Genomic DNA, 18,200 nt, shown 5'->3' on the forward strand with positions numbered 1-18,200 from the left:
TGGAAGAGGCCACCAGGAATTGGAGAGTTCCTCCTGGGACACCGTCTTTGGCCTGAGGGCTGAAGGGTCCCTGTGGAAGAGGCCACCCAGAGAGTGGAGAGTTCCTCCTGGGACACCCTCCTGGCCTGAGGGCTGAAGGGTCCCTGTGGAAGAGGCCACCTGGCAAGTGGAGAGTTCCTCCTGGCAAACACCTCCCTTGGCCTTTGGTGCGGCCCTGCAGGCAGGCTTGGGGAGAAAACCTGCAACCTCAAGACCACTGTCAGGGGAAGTCAACTGCAAGGGCACCCAGGATCCGGATTCATCCAGCCTGACATGGCATTTTCTGGCGTTTTGGAACATGGGGCTGTGCTCCCTTGCATGAGCGCAAGGTCCCCAGGTCCCCTGGATGCGGGGGCCAATTTCCAAGGCTTGTCAGGATCTCCTGGGACGGGCCACCGGGGGCTCGATGGGCCCCAGGGAAGGACCCTGTTTGACCCTTTGATCTGGAGCAATGCCCACCTGTTCAGGACGTTGTAGGGGGGAGATTTGGCAGAGGACATCTCCCCACCGTCATGGATGACCCTGCTGAGCCACGTGAAAGGGGACCACTGTCCCACCCTGTCCCAGGTAAGTGAGACTTGGGGCCGAGGGACCCTCCGCAAATGGTGCCCCCAGGATTCTGAGCCCTGTGGGTGAGCTCCCCTCTCCCAGGGGCGCAGATTCTCCAGGGTTCCTGGGGTGGAGCAACCTCGGCCCCCAGCGCTCAGGCTGCTGGGGTCCTGGGGGTGAGCGCCCTTCACCCAGCAGGGCCCCAGCAGCCCTGAGTGTGGAGGGGATCCACCCTGGCCCTCCTGGGACCAGGCTTCCCTAGTTCCTAGGGGTGAGCGCCCCTCCCTTCTACAGGGCTGGGCCTGGCCTGCTGGCTGTGGGTGAGCGCCCCAGGCAGCAGCCTCCAGTCCCCAGGACACTCTGGGTCCTGCTGGTGAGTGCCCCTCGCCCTGCAGTGCTCAGTGCGCCCTGGGTGCTGCAGGTTCCTGCTTGGAGGCCCCCCACCCCCACACCAGTGTCACAGCCCTGTTCCCTTTCCCCAGGGTCCTGCTAGGTTAGGGCCACTGGGTCCTTAGCATTCCTTCTGCACTGCAGCCTGCGGGTGAGCGCCCCTCACCCATCAGTGCCCAGTGTCCTCGGGGTTCTTTGGCTGAGCCTCCTGTCTTGCGGGGGCTTGGGGGTCGCCAGCAGGCTTCCTTGTCCTCAGGGGCCTGCGGGTGAGCGCTCCTCGCCCAAGGGTCCTTGGTGTGCCCGGGCCTCTGGGGCGAGCCCCCCAGGCGCGCCAGGGACCAGTGAGCTATGGGGCCCTCGGGTGAGCGCCCCTCGCCCGATGGTCCCCAGTGTCCTCTGTGTCCTGAGGCTGAGCGCCCCTGGCTCAGACCCCTCTGGGTCCTATGGGTGAGCGCCCCTCGCCCAGCAGTGCCCAGTGGGCCTGCTCTGGGGCCTGGGGGAGGCGCCTCTCCCTCACCAGTGCTCAGTATGCCCTGGGCCCTGGGGGGAGCGCCCCTCGCGTGCCAGGGCCCAGTCTCCTCTGAGCCCTAATGCCACCTGGTGCCTGGGGAATGAACTGTGTGGGTGGGGCCTTTCCCTCCTGGCCTAGGACACTCTCTTTGGCCTGAGGGCTAAAGGGTCCCTGTGGAAGAGGCCACGCAGAGAGTGGAGAGTTCCTCCTGGGACACCCTCTTTGGCCTGAGGGCTCAAGGGTCCCTGTGGAAGAGGCCACCTGGAAAGTGGAGAGTTCCTCCTGGGACACCCTCTTAGGCCTGAGGGCTGAAGAGTCCCTGTGGAAGAGGCCATCTGGAAAGGGGAGAGTTTCTCCTGGGACACTTCTTGGCATGAGGGCTGAAGGGTCCCTGTGGAAGAGGCCACCCGGAAATCGATAGTTCCTCCTGGGACACCCTCTTTGGCCTGAGGGCTGAAGGGTCCCTGTGGAAGAGGCCACCTAGGAAGTGGAGAGTTCCTCCTGGGACACTGTCTTTTGCCTGAGGGCTGAAGGGTCCCTGTGGAAGAGGCCACCCAGAAAGTGGAGAGTTCCTCCTGGGACACCCTCTTGGCCTGAGGGATGAAGGGTCCTTGTGGAAGACGCCACCCGGAAATGGAGAATTCCTCCTGGGACACCCTCTTTGGCGTGAGGGCTGAAGGGTCCCTGTGGAAGAGTCCACCCGGAAACGGAGAGTTCCTCCTGGGACACCCTCTTTGGCCTGAGGGATGAAGGGTCCCTGTGGAAGAGGCCACCTGGGAAGTGGAGAGTTCCTCCTGGGACACCCTCTTGGCAAGAGAGCTGAAGGGTCCCTGTGTAAGAGGCCACCCGGAAATGGAGAGTTCCTCCTGGGACACCCTCTTTGGCCTGAGGGCTGAAGGGTCCCTGTGGAAGAGGCCACCAGGAAATGCAGAGTTCCTCCTGGGACACTCTCTTTGGCTTGAGGGATGAAGGGTCCCTGTGGAAGAGGCCACCTGGAAATGGGAGTGTTCCTCCTGGGACACCCTCTTTGGCCTGAGGGCTGAAGGATCCCTGTGGAAGAGGCCACCCGGAAATGCAGAGTTCCTCCTGGGACACCCTCTTTGGCCTGAGGGCTGAAGGGTTCCTGTGGAAGAGGACACCCGGAAAGTGGAGAGTTCCTCCTGGGACACTCTCTTTGGCCTGAGTTCTGAAGGGTCTCTGTGGAAGAGGCCACCTGGAAAGTGGAGAGTTCCTCCTGGGACACCCTCTTGGCCTGAGGGCTGAAGGGTCCCTGTGGAAGAGGCCACCCGGAAATGGAGAGTTCCTCCTGGGACACCCTCTTTGGCCTGAGGGCTGAAGGGTCCCTGTGGAAGAGGCCACGCAGAGAGTGGAGAGTTCCTCCTGGGAAACCCTCTTTGGCCTGAGGGCTGAAGGGTCCCTGTGGAAGAGGCCACCCTGAAATGGAGAGTTCCTCCTGGGACACCCTCTTTGGCCTGAGGACTGAAGGGTCCCTGTGGAAGAGGCCACCCTGAAAGTGGAGAGTTCCTCCTGGGACACCCTCTTGGCCTGAGGGCTGAATGGTCCCTGTGGAAGAGGCCACCTGGGAAGTGTAGAGTTCCTACTGGGACACCCTCTTTGCCAGAGAACTGAAGGGTCCCTGTGGAAGAGGCCACCCGGCAATGGAGAGTTCCTCCTGGGACACCCTCTTTGCCTGAGAACTGAAGGGTCCCTGTGGAAGTGGCCACCCGGAAATGGAGAGTTCCTCCTGGGACACCTTCTTTGGCCTGAGGGCTGAAGTGTCCCTGTGGAAGAGGACACCCGGAAAGTGGAGAGTTCCTCCTGGGACACCCTCTTGGCCTGAGAACTGAAGGGTCCCTGTGGAAGAGGCCACCTGGGAAGTGGAGAGTTCCTCCTGGGACACCCTCTTTGCGTGAGAACTGAAGGGTCCCTGTGGAAGAGGCCACCCGGAAATGGAGAGTTCCTCCTGGGACACCCTCTTTGGCCTGATGGCTGAAGGGTCCCTGTGGAAGAGGCCACCAGGAAAGTGGAGAGTTCCTCCTGGGACACCCTCTTGGCCTGAGGGCTGAATGGTCCCTGTGGAAGAGGCCACCTGGGAAGTGGAGAGTTCCTCCTGGGACACCCTCTTGGCCTGAGGACTGAAGGGTCCCTGTGGAAGAGGCCACCCGGAAATGGAGAGTTCCTCCTGGGACACCCTCTTTGGCCTGAGGGCTGAAGGGTCCCTGTGGAAGAGGCCACCCGGAAGTGGAGAGTTCCTCCTGGGACACCCTCTTTGGCCTGAGGGCTGAAGGGTCCCTGTGGAAGAGGCCACCCGGAAATGGAGAGTTCCTCCTGGGACACCCTCTTTGGCCTGAGTGCTGAAGGGTCCCTGTGGAAGAGGCCACCTGGGAAGTGGAGAGTTCCTCCTGGGACACCGTCTTTTGCCTGAGGGCTGAAGGGTCCCTGTGGAAGAGGCCACCCGGAAAGTGGTGAGTTCCTCCTGGGACACCATCTTGGCCTGAGATAGGAAGGGTCCCTGTGGAAGAGGCCACCCGGAAATGGAGAGTGCCTCCTGGGACACCCTCTTTGGCCTGAGGGCTGAAGGGTCCCTGTGGAAGAGGCCACCCAGAGAGTGGAGAGTTCCTCCTGGGACACCCTCTTTGGCCTGAGGGCTGAAGGGTCCCTGTGGAAGAGGCCACCCGGAAAGTGGAGAGTTCCTCCTCGGACACCCTCTTGGCCTGATGGCTGAAGGGTCCCTGTGGAAGAGGCCACCCGGAAATGGAGAGTTCCTCCTGGGACACCCTCTTTGGCCTGAGGGCTGAAGGGTCCCTGTGGAAGAGGCCACCCGGAAAGTGGAGAGTTCCTCCTGGGACACCCTCTTGGCCTGAGGTCTGAAGGGTCCCTGTGGAAGAGGCCACCAGGAATTGGAGAGTTCCTCCTGGGACACCCTCTTTGGCCTGAGGGCTGAAGGGTCCCTGTGGAAGAGGCCACCCAGAGAGTGGAGAGTTCCTCCTGGGACACCCTCCTGGCCTGAGGGCTGAAGGGTCCCTGTGGAAGAGGCCACCTGGCAAGTGGAGAGTTCCTCCTGGCAAACACCTCCCTTGGCCTTTGGTGCGGCCCTGCAGGCAGGCTTGGGCAGAAAACCTGCAACCTCAAGACCACTGTCAGGGGATGTCAACTGCAAGGGCACCCAGGATCCGGATTCATCCAGCCTGACATGGCATTTTCTGGCGTTTTGGAACATGGGGCTGTGCTCCCTTGCATGAGCGCAAGGTCCCCAGGTCCCCTGGATGCGGGGGCCAATTTCCAAGGCTTGTCAGGATCTCCTGGGACGGGCCACCGGGGGCTCGATGGGCCCCAGGGAAGGACCCTGTTTGACCCTTTGATCTGGAGCAATGCCCACCTGGTCAGGACGTTGTAGGGGGGAGATTTGGCAGAGGACATCTCCCCACCGTCATGGATGACCCTGCTGAGCCACGTGAAAGGGGACCACTGTCCCACCCTGTCCCAGGTAAGTGAGACTTGGGGCCGAGGGACCCTCCGCAAATGGTGCCCCCGGGATTCTGAGCCCTGTGGGTGAGCTCCCCTCTCCCAGGGGCGCAGATTCTCCAGGGTTCCTGGGGTGGAGCACCCTCGGCCCCCAGCGCTCAGGCTGCTGGGGTCCTGGGGGTGAGCGCCCCTCACCCAGCAGGGCCCCAGCAGCCCTGAGTGTGGAGGGGATCCACCCTGGCCCTCCTGGGACCAGGCTTCCCTAGTTCCTAGGGGTGAGCGCCCCTCCCTTCTACAGGGCTGGGCCTGGCCTGCTGGCTGTGGGTGAGCGCCCCAGGCAGCAGCCTCCAGTCCCCAGGACACTCTGGGCCCTGCTGGTGAGTGCCCCTCGCCCTGCAGTGCTCAGTGCGCCCTGGGTGCTGCAGGTTCCTGCTTGGAGGCCCCCCACCCCCACACCAGTGTCACAGCCCTGTTCCCTTTCCCCAGGGTCCTGCTAGGTTAGGGCCACTGGGTCCTTAGCATTCCTTCTGCACTGCAGCCTGCGGGTGAGCGCCCCTCACCCATCAGTGCCCAGTGTCCTAGGGGTTCTTTGGCTGAGCCTCCTGTCTTTCGGGGGCTTGGGGTCGCCAGCAGGCTTCCTTGTCCTCAGGGGCCTGCGGGTGAGCGCTCCTCGCCCGAGGGTCCTTGGTGTGCCCGGGCCTCTGGGGCGAGCCCCCCAGGCGCGCCAGGGACCAGTGAGCTATGGGGCCCTCGGGTGAGCGCCCCTCGCCCGATGGTCCCCAGTGTCCTCTGTGTCCTGAGGCTGAGCGCCCCTGGCTCAGACCCCTCTGGGTCCTATGGGTGAGCGCCCCTCGCCCAGCAGTGCCCAGTGGGCCTGCTCTGGGGCCCGTGGGTGGCGCCCCACCCTCACCAGTGCTCAGTATGCCCTGGGCCCTGTGGGGGAGCGCCCCTCGCGTGCCAGGGCCCAGTCTCCTCTGAGCCCTAATGCCACCTGGTGCCTGGGGAGTGAACTGTGTGGGTGGGGCCTTTCCCTCCTGGCCTAGGACACTCTCTTTGGCCTGAGGGCTAAAGGGTCCCTGTGGAAGAGGCCACGCAGAGAGTGGAGAGTTCCTCCTGGGACACCCTCTTTGGCCTGAGGGCTGAAGGGTCCCTGTGGAAGAGGCCACCTGGAAAGTGGAGAGTTCCTCCTGGGACACCCTCTTTGGCCTGAGGGCTGAAGGGTCCCTGTGGAAGAGGCCACCTGGAAAGTGGAGAGTTCCTCCTGGGACACCCTCTTGGCCTGAGGGCTGAAGGGTCCCTGTGGAAGAGGCCACCCGGAAATGGAGAGTTCCTCCTGGGACACCCTCTTTGGCCTGAGGGCTGAAGGGTCCCTGTGGAAGAGGCCACCCGGAAAGTGGAGAGTTCCTCCTGGGACACCCTCTTTGCCTGAGGGCTGAACGGTCCCTGTGGAAGAGGCCACCCGGAAAGTGGAGAGTTCCTCCTGGGACACCCTCTTGGCCTGAGAACTGAAGGGTCCCTGTGGAAGAGGCCACCCGGAAATGGAGAGTTCCTCCTGGGACACCCTCTTTGGCCTGAGGGCCGAATGGTCCCTGTGGAAGAGGCCACCCGGAAAGTGGAGAGTTCCTCCTGGGACACCCTCTTTGGCCTGAGGGCTGAAGGGTCCCTGTGGAAGAGGCCACCGGAAGTGGAGAGTTCCTCCTGGGACACCCTCTTTGGCCTGAGGGCTGAAGGGTCCCTGTGGAAGAGGCCACCCGGAAATGGAGAGTTCCTCCTGGGACACCCTCTTGGCCTGAGGGCTGAAGGGTCCCTGTGGAAGAGGCCACCGGAAATGGAGAGTTCCTCCTGGGACACCCTCTTTGGCCTGAGGGCTGAAGGGTCCCTGTGGAAGAGGCCACCTGGAAAGTGGAGAGTTCCTCCTGGGACACCCTCTTTGGCCTGAGGGCTGAAGGGTCCCTGTGGAAGAGGCCACCCGGAAAGTGGAGAGTTCCTCCTGGGACACCCTCTTTGGCCTGAGGGCTGAAGGGTCCCTGTGGAAGAGGCCACCCGGAAAGTGGAGAGTTCCTCCTGGGACACCCTCTTTGGCCTGAGGGCTGAAGGGTCCCTGTGGAAGAGGCCACCTGGAAAGTGGAGAGTTCCTCCTGGGACACCCTCTTGGCCTGAGGGCTGAAGGGTCCCTGTGGAAGAGGCCACCCGGAAATGGAGAGTTCCTCCTGGGACACCCTCTTTGGCCTGAGGGCTGAAGGGTCCCTGTGGAAGAGGCCACCCGGAAAGTGGAGAGTTCCTCCTGGGACACCCTCTTTGGCCTGAGGGCTGAAGGGTCCCTGTGGAAGAGGCCACCCGGAAATGGAGAGTTCCTCCTGGGACACCCTCTTTGGCCTGAGGGCTGAAGGGTCCCTGTGGAAGAGGCCACCCTGAAAGTGGAGAGTTCCTCCTGGGACACCCTCTTGGCCTGAGGGCTGAATGGTCCCTGTGGAAGAGGCCACCTGGGAAGTGGAGAGTTCCTCCTGGGACACCCTCTTGGCCTGAGAACTGAAGGGTCCCTGTGGAAGAGGCCACCCGGAAATGGAGAGTTCCTCCTGGGACACCCTCTTTGGCCTGAGGGCTGAAGGGTCCCTGTGGAAGAGGCCACCCGGAAATGGAGAGTTCCTCCTGGGACACCCTCTTTGGCCTGAGGGCTGAAGGGTCCCTGTGGAAGAGGCCACCCGGAAAGTGGAGAGTTCCTCCTGGGACACCCTCTTGGCCTGAGGACTGAAGGGTCCCTGTGGAAGAGGCCACCCGGAAATGGAGAGTTCCTCCTGGGACACCCTCTTTGGCCTGAGGGCTGAAGGGTCCCTGTGGAAGAGGCCACCCAGAAAGTGGAGAGTTCCTCCTGGGACACCCTCTTTGGCCTGAGGGCTGAAGGGTCCCTGTGGAAGAGGCCACCTGGAAAGTGGAGAGTTCCTCCTGGGACACCCTCTTGGCCTGAGGGCTGAAGGGTCCCTGTGGAAGAGGCCACCCGGAAATGGAGAGTTCCTCCTGGGACACCCTCTTTGGCCTGAGGGCTGAAGGGTCCCTGTGGAAGAGGCCACCCGGAAAGTGGAGAGTTCCTCCTGGGACACCCTCTTTGGCCTGAGGGCTGAAGGGTCCCTGTGGAAGAGGCCACCTGGAAGTGGAGAGTTCCTCCTGGGACACCCTCTTTGGCCTGAGGGCTGAAGGGTCCCTGTGGAAGAGGCCACCCGGAAAGTGGAGAGTTCCTCCTGGGACACCCTCTTTGGCCTGAGGGCTGAAGGGTCCCTGTGGAAGAGGCCACCCGGAAATGGAGAGTTCCTCCTGGGACACCCTCTTTGGCCTGAGGGCTGAAGGGTCCCTGTGGAAGAGGCCACCCGGAAAGTGGAGAGTTCCTCCTGGGACACCCTCTTGGCCTGAGGGCTGAAGGGTCCCTGTGGAAGAGGCCACCCGGAAAGTGGAGAGTTCCTCCTGGGACACCCTCTTTGGCCTGAGGGCTGAAGGGTCCCTGTGGAAGAGGCCACCCGGAAAGTGGAGAGTTCCTCCTGGGACACCCTCTTGGCCTGAGGTCTGAAGGGTCCCTGTGGAAGAGGCCACCCGGAATGGAGAGTTCCTCCTGGGACACCCTCTTTGGCCTGAGGGCTGAAGGGTCCCTGTGGAAGAGGCCACCCAGAGAGTGGAGAGTTCCTCCTGGGACACCCTCCTTGGCCTGAGGGCTGAAGGGTCCCTGTGGAAGAGGCCACCTGGCAAGTGGAGAGTTCCTCCTGGCAAACACCTCCCTTGGCCTTTGATGCGGCCCTGCAGGCAGGCTTCGGCAGAAAACCTGCAACCTCAAGACCACTGTCAGGGGATGTCAACTGCAAGGGCACCCAGGATCCGGATTCATCCATCCTGACATGGCATTTTCTGGCGTTTTGGAACATGGGGCTGTGCTCCCTTGCATGAGCGCAAGGTCCCCAGGTCCCCTGGATGCGGGGGCCAATTTCCAAGGCTTGTCAGGATCTCCTGGGACGGGCCACCGGGGGCTCGATGGGCCCCAGGGAAGGACCCTGTTTGACCCTTTGATCTGGAGCAATGCCCACCTGGGCAGGACGTTGTAGGGGGGAGATTTGGCAGAGGACATCTCCAAACCGTCATGGATGACCCTGCTGAGCCACGTGAAAGGGGACCACTGTCCCACCCTGTCCCAGGTAATTGAGACTTGGGGCCGAGGGACCCTCCGCAAATGGTGCCCCCAGGATTCTGAGCCCTGTGGGTGAGCTCCCCTCTCCCAGGGGTGCAGATTCTCCAGGGTTCCTGGGGTGGAGCAACCTCGGCCCCCAGCGCTCAGGCTGCTGGGGTCCTGGGGGTGAGCGCCCCTCACCCAGCAGGGCCCCAGCAGCCCTGAGTGTGGAGGGGATCCACCCTGGCCCTCCTGGGACCAGGCTTCCCTAGTTCCTAGGGGTGAGCGCCCCTCCCTTCTACAGGGCTGGGCCTGGCCTGCTGGCTGTGGGTGAGCGCCCCAGGCAGCAGCCTCCAGTCCCCAGGACACTCTGGGCCCTGCTGGTGAGTGCCCCTCGCCCTGCAGTGCTCAGTGCGCCCTGGGTGCTGCAGGTTCCTGCTTGGAGGCCCCCCACCCCCACACCAGTGTCACAGCCCTGTTCCCTTTCCCGAGGGTCCTGCTAGGTTAGGGCCACTGGGTCCTTAGCATTCCTTCTGCACTGCAGCCTGTGGGTGAGCGCCCCTCACCCATCAGTGCCCATTGTCCTCGGGGTTCTTTGGCTGAGCCTCCTGTCTTGCAGGGGCTTGGGTGTCGCCCAGCAGGCTTCCTTGTCCTCAGGGGCCTGCGGGTGAGCGCTCCTCGCCCGAGGGTCCTTGGTGTGCCCGGGCCTCTGGGGCGAGGCCCCCAGGCGCGCCAGGGACCAGTGAGCTATGGGGCCCTCGGGTGAGCGCCCCTCTCCCGAAGGTTCCCAGTGTCCTCTGTGTCCTGAGGCTGAGCGCCCCTGGCTCAGACCACTCTGGGTCCTATGGGTGAGCGCCCCTCGCCGAGCAGTGCCCAGATGGTCTCCTCTGGGGACCGTGAGTGGCGCCCCTCCCTCGCCAGTGCTCAGAATCCCTGAGCCCTGTGGGGGAGTGCCCTCGCATGCCAGGGCCCAGTATCCTCTGAGCTGTAATGCCACCTGGTGCCTGGGGAGTGAACTGTGCGGGTGGGGCCTTTCCCTACTGGCCTGGGACACCCTCTTTTGCCTGAGGGATGAAGGGTCCCTGGGGAAGAGGCCACCCGGAAATGCAGAGTTCCTCCTGGGACACCCTCTTTCGCTTGAGGGCTGAAGGGTCCCTGTGAAGAAGCCACCCAGAGAGTGGAGAGCTCTTCCTGGGACACCCTCTTTGGCCTGAGGGCTGAAGGGTCCCTGTGGAAGAGGCCACTCGGAAAGTGGATAGTTCCTCCTGGGACACCCTCTTTGGCCTGAAGGCCGAAGGGTCCCTGTGGAAGAGGCCACCCGGAAATGGAGAGTTCCTCCTGGGACACCCTCTTTTTCCTGAGGGCTGATGTGTTCCTGTGGAAGAGGCCACCCTGAAAGTGGAGAGTTCCTCCTGGGACACCCTCTTGGCCTGAGGACTGAATGGTCCCTGTGGAAGAGGCCACCTGGGAAGTGGAGAGTTCCTCCTGGGACACCCTCTTGGCCTGAGAACTGAAGGGTCCCTGTGGAAGAGGCCACCCGGAAATGGAGAGTTCCTCCTGGGACACCCTCTTTGGCCTGAGGGCTGAAGGGTCCCTGTGGAAGAGGCCACCCGGAAAGTGGAGAGTTCCTCCTGGGACACCCTCTTTGGCCTGAGGGCTGAAGGGTCCCTGTGGAAGAGGCCATCCGGAAATGGAGAGTTCCTCCTGGGACACCCTCTTTGGCCTGAGGGCTGAAGGGTTCCTGTGGAAGAGGCCACCTGTAAAGGGGAGAGTTCCTCCTGGGACACCCTCTTGGACTGAGGGCTGAAGGGTCCCTGTGGAAGAGGCCACCTGGAAATGGAGAGTTCCTCCTGGGATACCCTCTTTGGCCTGAGTGCTGAAGGGTCCCTGTGGAAGAGGCCACCTGGGAAGTGGAGAGTTCCTCCTGGGACACCCTCTTTGCCTGAGGGCTGAAGGGTCCCTGTGGAAGAGGCCACCCACAGAGTGGAGAGTTCCTCCTGGGACACCCTCTTTGGCCTGAGGGCTGAAGGGTCCCTGTGGAAGAGGCCACCCGGAAAGTGGAGAGTTCCTCCTGGGACACCCTCTTGGCCTGAGGGCTGAAGGGTCCCTGTGGAAGAGGCCACCCGGAAAGTGGATAGTTCCTCCTGGGACACCCTCTTTGGCCTGAGGGCCGAAGGTCCCTGTGGAAGAGGCCACCCGGAAAGTGGAGAGTTCCTCCTGGGACACCCTCTTTGGCCTGAGGGCTGAAGGGTCCCTGTGGAAGAGGCCACCCGGAAAGTGGAGAGTTCCTCCTGGGACACCCTCTTTGGCCTGAGGGCTGAAGGGTCCCTGTGGAAGAGGCCACCCGGAAATGGAGAGTTCCTCCTGGGACACCCTCTTTGGCCTGAGGGCTGAAGGGTCCCTGTGGAAGAGGCCACCCGGAAAGTGGAGAGTTCCTCCTGGGACACCCTCTTTGGCCTGAGGGCTGAAGGGTCCCTGTGGAAGAGGCCACCCGGAAAGTGGAGAGTTCCTCCTGGGACACCCTCTTGGCCTGAGGGCTGAAGGGTCCCTGTGGAAGAGGCCACCTGGGAAGTGGAGAGTTCCTCCTGGGACACCCTCTTGGCCTGAGAGCTGAAGGGTCCCTGTGGAAGAGGCCACCCGGAAATGGAGAGTTCCTCCTGGGACACCCTCTTTGGCCTGAGGGCTGAAGGGTCCCTGTGGAAGAGGCCACCCGGAAAGTGGAGAGTTCCTCCTGGGACACCCTCTTTGCCTGAGGGCTGAAGGGTCCCTGTGGAAGAGGCCACCCGGAAAGTGGAGAGTTCCTCCTGGGACACCCTCTTGGCCTGAGGGCTGAAGGGTCCCTGTGGAAGAGGCCACCCGGAAAGTGGAGAGTTCCTCCTGGGACACCCTCTTTGGCCTGAGGGCTGAAGGGTCCCTGTGGAAGAGGCCACCCGGAAAGTGGAGAGTTCCTCCTGGGACACCCTCTTTGGCCTGAGGGCTGAAGGGTCCCTGTGGAAGAGGCCACCCGGAAAGGGGAGAGTTCCTCCTGGGACACCCTCTTGGCCTGAGGGCTGAAGGGTCCCTGTGGAAGAGGCCACCCGGAAAGTGGAGAGTTCCTCCTGGGACACCCTCTTTGGCCTGAGGGCTGAAGGGTCCCTGTGGAAGAGGCCACCCGGAAAGTGGAGAGTTCCTCCTGGGACACCCTCTTTGGCCTGAGGGCTGAAGGGTCCCTGTGGAAGAGGCCACCCTGAAAGTGGAGAGTTCCTCCTGGGACACCCTCTTTGGCCTGAGGGCTGAAGGGTCCCTGTGGAAGAGGCCACCGGAAAGTGGAGAGTTCCTCCTGGGACACCCTCTTTGGCCTGAGGGCTGAAGGGTCCCTGTGGAAGAGGCCACCCGGAAATGGAGAGTTCCTCCTGGGACACCCTCTTTGGCCTGAGGGCTGAAGGGTCCCTGTGGAAGAGGCCACCCGGAAAGTGGAGAGTTCCTCCTGGGACACCCTCTTTGACCTGAGGACTGAAGGGTCCCTGTGGAAGAGGCCACCTGGAAATTGGAGAGTTCCTCCTGGGACACCCTCTTTGGCCTGAGGGCTGAAGGGTCCCTGTGGAAGAGGCCACCTGGGAAGTGGAGAGTTCCTCCTGGGACACCCTCTTTGCCTGAGGACTGAAGGGTCCCTGTGGAAGAGGCCACCCGGAAGTGGAGAGTTCCTCCTGGGACACCCTCTTTGGCCTGAGGGCTGAAGGGTCCCTGTGGAAGAGGCCACCCGGAAAGTGGAGAGTTCCTCCTGGGACACCCTCTTTGGCCTGAGGGCTGAAGGGTCCCTGTGGAAGAGGCCACCCGGAAATGGAGAGTTCCTCCTGGGACACCCTCTTTGGCCTGAGGGCTGAAGGGTCCCTGTGGAAGAGGCCACCCGGAAAGTGGAGAGTTCCTCCTGGGACACCCTCTTGGCCTGAGGGCTGAAGGGTCCCTGTGGAAGAGGCCACCCGGAAAGTGGAGAGTTCCTCCTGGGACACCCTCTTGGCCTGAGGCTGAAGGGTCCCTGTGGAAGAGGCCACCCGGAAATGGAGAGTTCCTCCTGGGACACCCTCTTTGGCCTGAGGGCTGAAGGGTCCCTGTGGAAGAGGCCACCCGGAAAGTGGAGAGTTCCTCCTGGGACACCCTCTTTGGCCTGAGGGCTGAAGGTCCCTGTGGAAGAGGCCACCCTGAAAGTGGAGAGTTCCTCCTCGGACACCCTCTTGGCCTGAGGGCTGAAGGGTCCCTGTGGAAGAGGCCACCTGGGAAGTGGAGAGTTCCTCCTCGGACACCCTCTTGGCCTGAGGGCTGAAGGGTCCCTGTGGAAGAGGCCACCCGGAAATGGAGAGTTTCTCCTGGGACACCCTCTTTGGCCTGAGGGCTGAAGGGTCCCTGTGGAAGAGGCCACCGGAAATGGAGAGTTCCTCCTGGGGAACCCTCTTTGGCCTGAGGACTGAAGGGTCCCTGTGGAAGAGGCCACCCTGAAAGTGGAGAGTTCCTCCTGGGACACCCTCTTGGCCTGAGGGCTGAATGGTCCATGTGGAGAGGCCACCTGGGAAGTGGAGAGTTCCTCCTGGGACACCCTCTTGGCCTGAGGGCTGAAGGGTCCCTGTGGAAGAGGCCACCCAGAAATGGAGAGTTCCTCCTGGGACACCCTCTTTGGCCTGAGGGCTGAAGGTCCCTGTGGAAGAGGCCACCTGGGAAGTGGAGAGTTCCTCCTGGGACACCCTGTTTGCCTGAGGGCTGAAGGGTCCCTGTGGAAGAGGCCACCCGGAAATGGAGAGTTCCTCCTGGGACACCCTCTTTGGCCTGAGGACTGAAGGGTCCCTGTGGAAGAGGCCACCCGGAAATGGAGAGTTCCTCCTCGGACACCCTCTTTGGCCTGAGGGCTGAAGGGTCCCTGTGGAAGAGGCCACCCTGAAAGTGGAGAGTTCCTCCTGGGACACCCTCTTGGCCTGAGGGCTGAAGGGTCCCTGTGGAAGAGGCCACCCTGGAAAGTGGAGAGTTCCTCCTGGGACACCCTCTTGGCCTGAGGGCTGAAGGTCCCTGTGGAAGAGGCCACCGGAATGGAGAGTTCCTCCTGGGACACCCTCTTGGCCTGAGGCTGAAGGTCCCTGTGGAAGAGGCCACCCGGAAATGGAGAGTTCCTCCTGGGACACCCTCTTTGGCCTGAGGGCTGAAGGGTCCCTGTGGAAGAGGCCACCCGGAAAGTGGAGAGTTCCTCCTGGGACACCCTCTTTGGCCTGAGGGCTGAAGGGTCCCTGTGGAAGAGGCCACCTGGAAGTGGAGAGTTCCTCCTGGGACACCCTCTTTGGCCTGAGGGCTGAAGGGTCCCTGTGGAAGAGGCCACCCGGAAAGTGGAGAGTTCCTCCTGGGACACCCTCTTTGGCCTGAGGGCTGAAGGGTCCCTGTGGAAGAGGCCACCCGGAAAGTGGAGAGTTCCTCCTGGGACACCCTCTTGGCCTGAGGGCTGAAGGGTCCCTGTGGAAGAGGCCACCTGGAAAGTGGAGAGTTCCTCCTGGGACACCCTCTTTGGCCTGAGGGCTGAAGGGTCCCTGTGGAAGAGGCCACCCGGAAAGTGGAGAGTTCCTCCTGGGACACCCTCTTTGGCCTGAGGACTGAAGGGTCCCTGTGGAAGAGGCCACCCGGAAAGTGGAGAGTTCCTCCTCGGACACCCTCTTGGCCTGAGGGCTGAAGGGTCCCTGTGGAAGAGGCCACACGGAAATGGAGAGTTCCTCCTGGGACACCCTCTTTGGACTGAGGGCTGAAGGGTCCCTGTAGATGAGGCCACCTGAGAAGTGGAGAGTTCCTCCTGGGACACCCTCTTTGGCCTGAGAACTGAAGGGTCCCTGTGGAAGAGGCCACCCGGAAATGGAGAGTTCCTCCTGGGACACCCTCTTTGGCCTGAGGGCTGAAGGGTCCCTGTGGAAGAGGCCACCCGGAAAGTGGAGAGTTCCTCCTGGGACACCCTCTTTGGCCTGAGGGCTGAAGGGTCCCTGTGGAAGAGGCCACCCGAAAGTGGAGAGTTCCTCCTGGGACACCCTCTTTGGCCTGAGGGCTGAAGGGTCCCTGTGGAAGAGGCCACCCGGAAATGGAGAGTTCCTCCTGGGACACCCTCTTTGGCCTGAGGGCTGAAGGGTCCCTGTGGAAGAGGCCACCCGGAAAGTCGAGAGTTCCTCCTGGGACACCCTCTTGGCCTGAGGGCTGAAGGGTCCCTGTGGAAGAGGCCACCTGGCAAGTGGAGAGTTCCTCCTGGCAAACTCCTCCCTTGGCCTTTGGTGCGGCCCTGCAGGCAGGCTTGGGCAGAAAACCTGCAACCTCAAGACCACTGTCAGGGGATGTCAACTGTAAGGGCACCCAGGACCCGGATTCTTCCAGCCTGACATGGCATTTTCTGGCGTTTTGGAACATGGGGCTGTGCTCCCTTGCATGAGCGCAAGATCCCCAAGTACCCTGATGCGGGGGCCAATTTCCAAGGCTTGTCAGGATCTCTTGGGACGGGCCACCGGGGGCTCGATGGGCCCCAGGGAAGGACCCTGTTTGACCCTTTGATCTGGAGCAATGCCCACCTGGGCAGGACGGTGGAGGGGGGAGATTTGGCAGAGGACATCTCCCCACCGTCATGGAGGACCCTGCTGAGCCCCGTGAAAGGGGACCACTCTTCCACCCTGTCCCAGGTAAGTGAGACTTGGGGCCGAGGGACCCTCCGCAAATGGTGCCCCCGGGATTCTGAGCCCTGTGGGTGAGCGCCCCTCTCCCAGGGGCGCAGATTCTCCAGGGTTCCTGGAGGTGGAGCTCCCTCGGCCCCCAGCGCTCAGGCTGCTGGGGTCCTGGGGGTGAGCGCCCCTCACCCAGCAGGGCCCCAGCAGCCCTGAGTGTGGAGGGGAGCCACCGTGGCCCTCCTGGGACCAGGCTTCCCTAGTTCCTAGGGGTGAGCGCCCCTCCCTTTGGCAGGGCTGGGCCTGGCCTGCTGGCTGTGGGTGAGCGCCCCAGGCAGCAGCCTCCAGTCCCCAGGACACTCTGGGCCCTGCTGGTGAGTGCCCCTCGCCCTGCAGTGCTCAGTGCGCCCTGGGTGCTGCAGGTTCCTGCTTGGATGCCCCCCACCCCCACACCAGTGTCACAGCCCTGTTCCCTTTCCCCAGGGTCCTGCTAGGGTAGGGCCACTGGGTCCTTAGCATTCCTTCTGCACTGCGGCCTGCGGGTGAGCGCCCCACACCCATCAGTGCCCAGTGTCCTCGGGGTTCTTTGGCTGAGCCTCCTGTCTTGCGGGGGCTTGGGGGTCGCCCAGCAGGCTTCCTTGTCCTCAGGGGGCTGCGGGTGAGCGCTCCTCGCCCGAGGGTCCTTGGTGTGCCCGGGCCTCTGGGGCGAGCCCCCCAGGCGCGCCAGGGACCAGTGAGCTATGGGGCCCTCGGGTGAGCGCCCCTCTCCCGAAGGTCCCCAGTGTCCTCTGTGTCCTGAGGCTGAACGCCCCTGGCTCAGACCCCTCTGGGTCTTATGGGTGAGCGCCCCTCGCCCAGCAGTGCCCAGTGGGTCTCCTCTGGGGACCGTTGGTGGCGCCCCTCCCTCGCCAGTGCTCAGTATGCCCTGGGCCTAGTGAGGGAGTGCCCTCGCCTGCCAGGGCCTAGTATCCTCTGAGCTGTAATGCCACCTGGTGCCTGGGGAGTGAAATGTGTGGGTGGGGCCTTTCCCTCCTGGCCTGGGACACCCTCTTGGCCTGAGGGCTGAAGCGTCCCTGTGGAAGAGGCCACCTGGGAAGTGGAGAGTTCCTCCTGGGACACCGTCTTTTGCCTGAGGGCTGAAGGGTCCCAGTGGAAGAGGCCACCCGGAAAGTGGAGAGTTCCTCCTGGGACACCCTCTTGGCCTGAGGGCTGAAGGGTCCCTGTGGAAGAGGCCACCCGGAAATGGAGAGTTCCTCCTGGGACACCCTCTTTGGCCTGAGGGCCGAAGGGTTCCTGTGGAAGAGGCCACCCGGAAATGGAGAGTTCCTCCTGGGACACCCTCTTTGGCCTGAGGACTGAAGGGTCCCTGTGGAAGAGGCCACCCTGAAATTGGAGAGTTCCTCCTGGGACACCCTCTTGGCCTGAGGGCTGAAGGGTCCCTGTGGAAGAGGCCACCTGGGAAGTGGAGAGTTCCTCCTGGGACACCCTCTTGGCCTGAGGACTCAAGGGTCCCTGTGGAAGAGGCCACCCAGAGAGTGGATAGTTCCTCCTGGGACACCCTCTTTGGCCTTAGGGCTGAAGGGTCCCTGTGCAAGAGGCCACCCGGACAGTGGTGAGTTCCTCCTCGGACACCCTCTTGGCCTGAGGGCTGAAGGGTCCCTGTGGAAGAGGCCACCCGGAAATGGAGAGTTCCTCCCTGGACACCCTCTTTGGCCTGAGGGCTGAATGGTCCCTGTGGAAGAGGCCACCCCGAAAGTGGAGAGTTCCTCCTGGAATACCCTCCTGGCCTGAGGGCTCAAGGGTCCCTGTGGAACAGGCCACCTGGGAAGTGGAGAGTTCCTCCTGGGACACCCTCTTTGGCCTGAGAACTGAAGGGTCCCTGTGGAAGAGGCCACACGGAAATGGAGAGTTCCTCCTGGGACACCCTCTTTGGCCTGAGGGCTGAATGGTCCCTGTGGAAGAGGCCACCCGGAAAGTGGAGAGTTCCTCCTGGGACACCCTCTTTGGCCTGAGGGCTGAAGGGTCCCTGTGGAAGAGGCCACCCGGTAAGTGGATAGTTCCTCGTGGGACACCCTCTTTGGCCTGAGGGCCGAAGGGTCCCTGTGGAAGAGGCCACCTGGGAAGTGGAGAGTTCCTCCTGGGACACCCTCTTTGGCCTGAGAGCTGAAGTATCTCTGTGGAAGAGGCAACCAAGAAATGCAGAGTTCCTCCTGGGACACCCTCTTTGGCCTGAGGGCTGAAGGGTCCCTGTGTAAGAGGCCACCCGGAAAGTGGACAGTTCCTCCTGGGACACCGTCTTTTGCCTGAGGGCTGAAGGATCCCTGTGGAAGAGGCCACGCGGAAAGTGGTGAGTTCCTCCTGGGACACCCTCTTGTCCTGAGGGCTGAGGGGTCCCTGTGGAAGAGGCCACCCGGAAATGGAGAGTGCCTCCTGGGACACCCTCTTTGGCCTG

This window comes from Marmota monax, unplaced genomic scaffold (assembly GCF_021218885.2).
Source record: "Marmota monax isolate L192 unplaced genomic scaffold, Marmota_monax_Labrador192_F-V1.1 WCK01_AAM20220418_F8-fsc01338, whole genome shotgun sequence".
Taxonomy (NCBI): Eukaryota; Metazoa; Chordata; class Mammalia; order Rodentia; family Sciuridae; genus Marmota; species Marmota monax.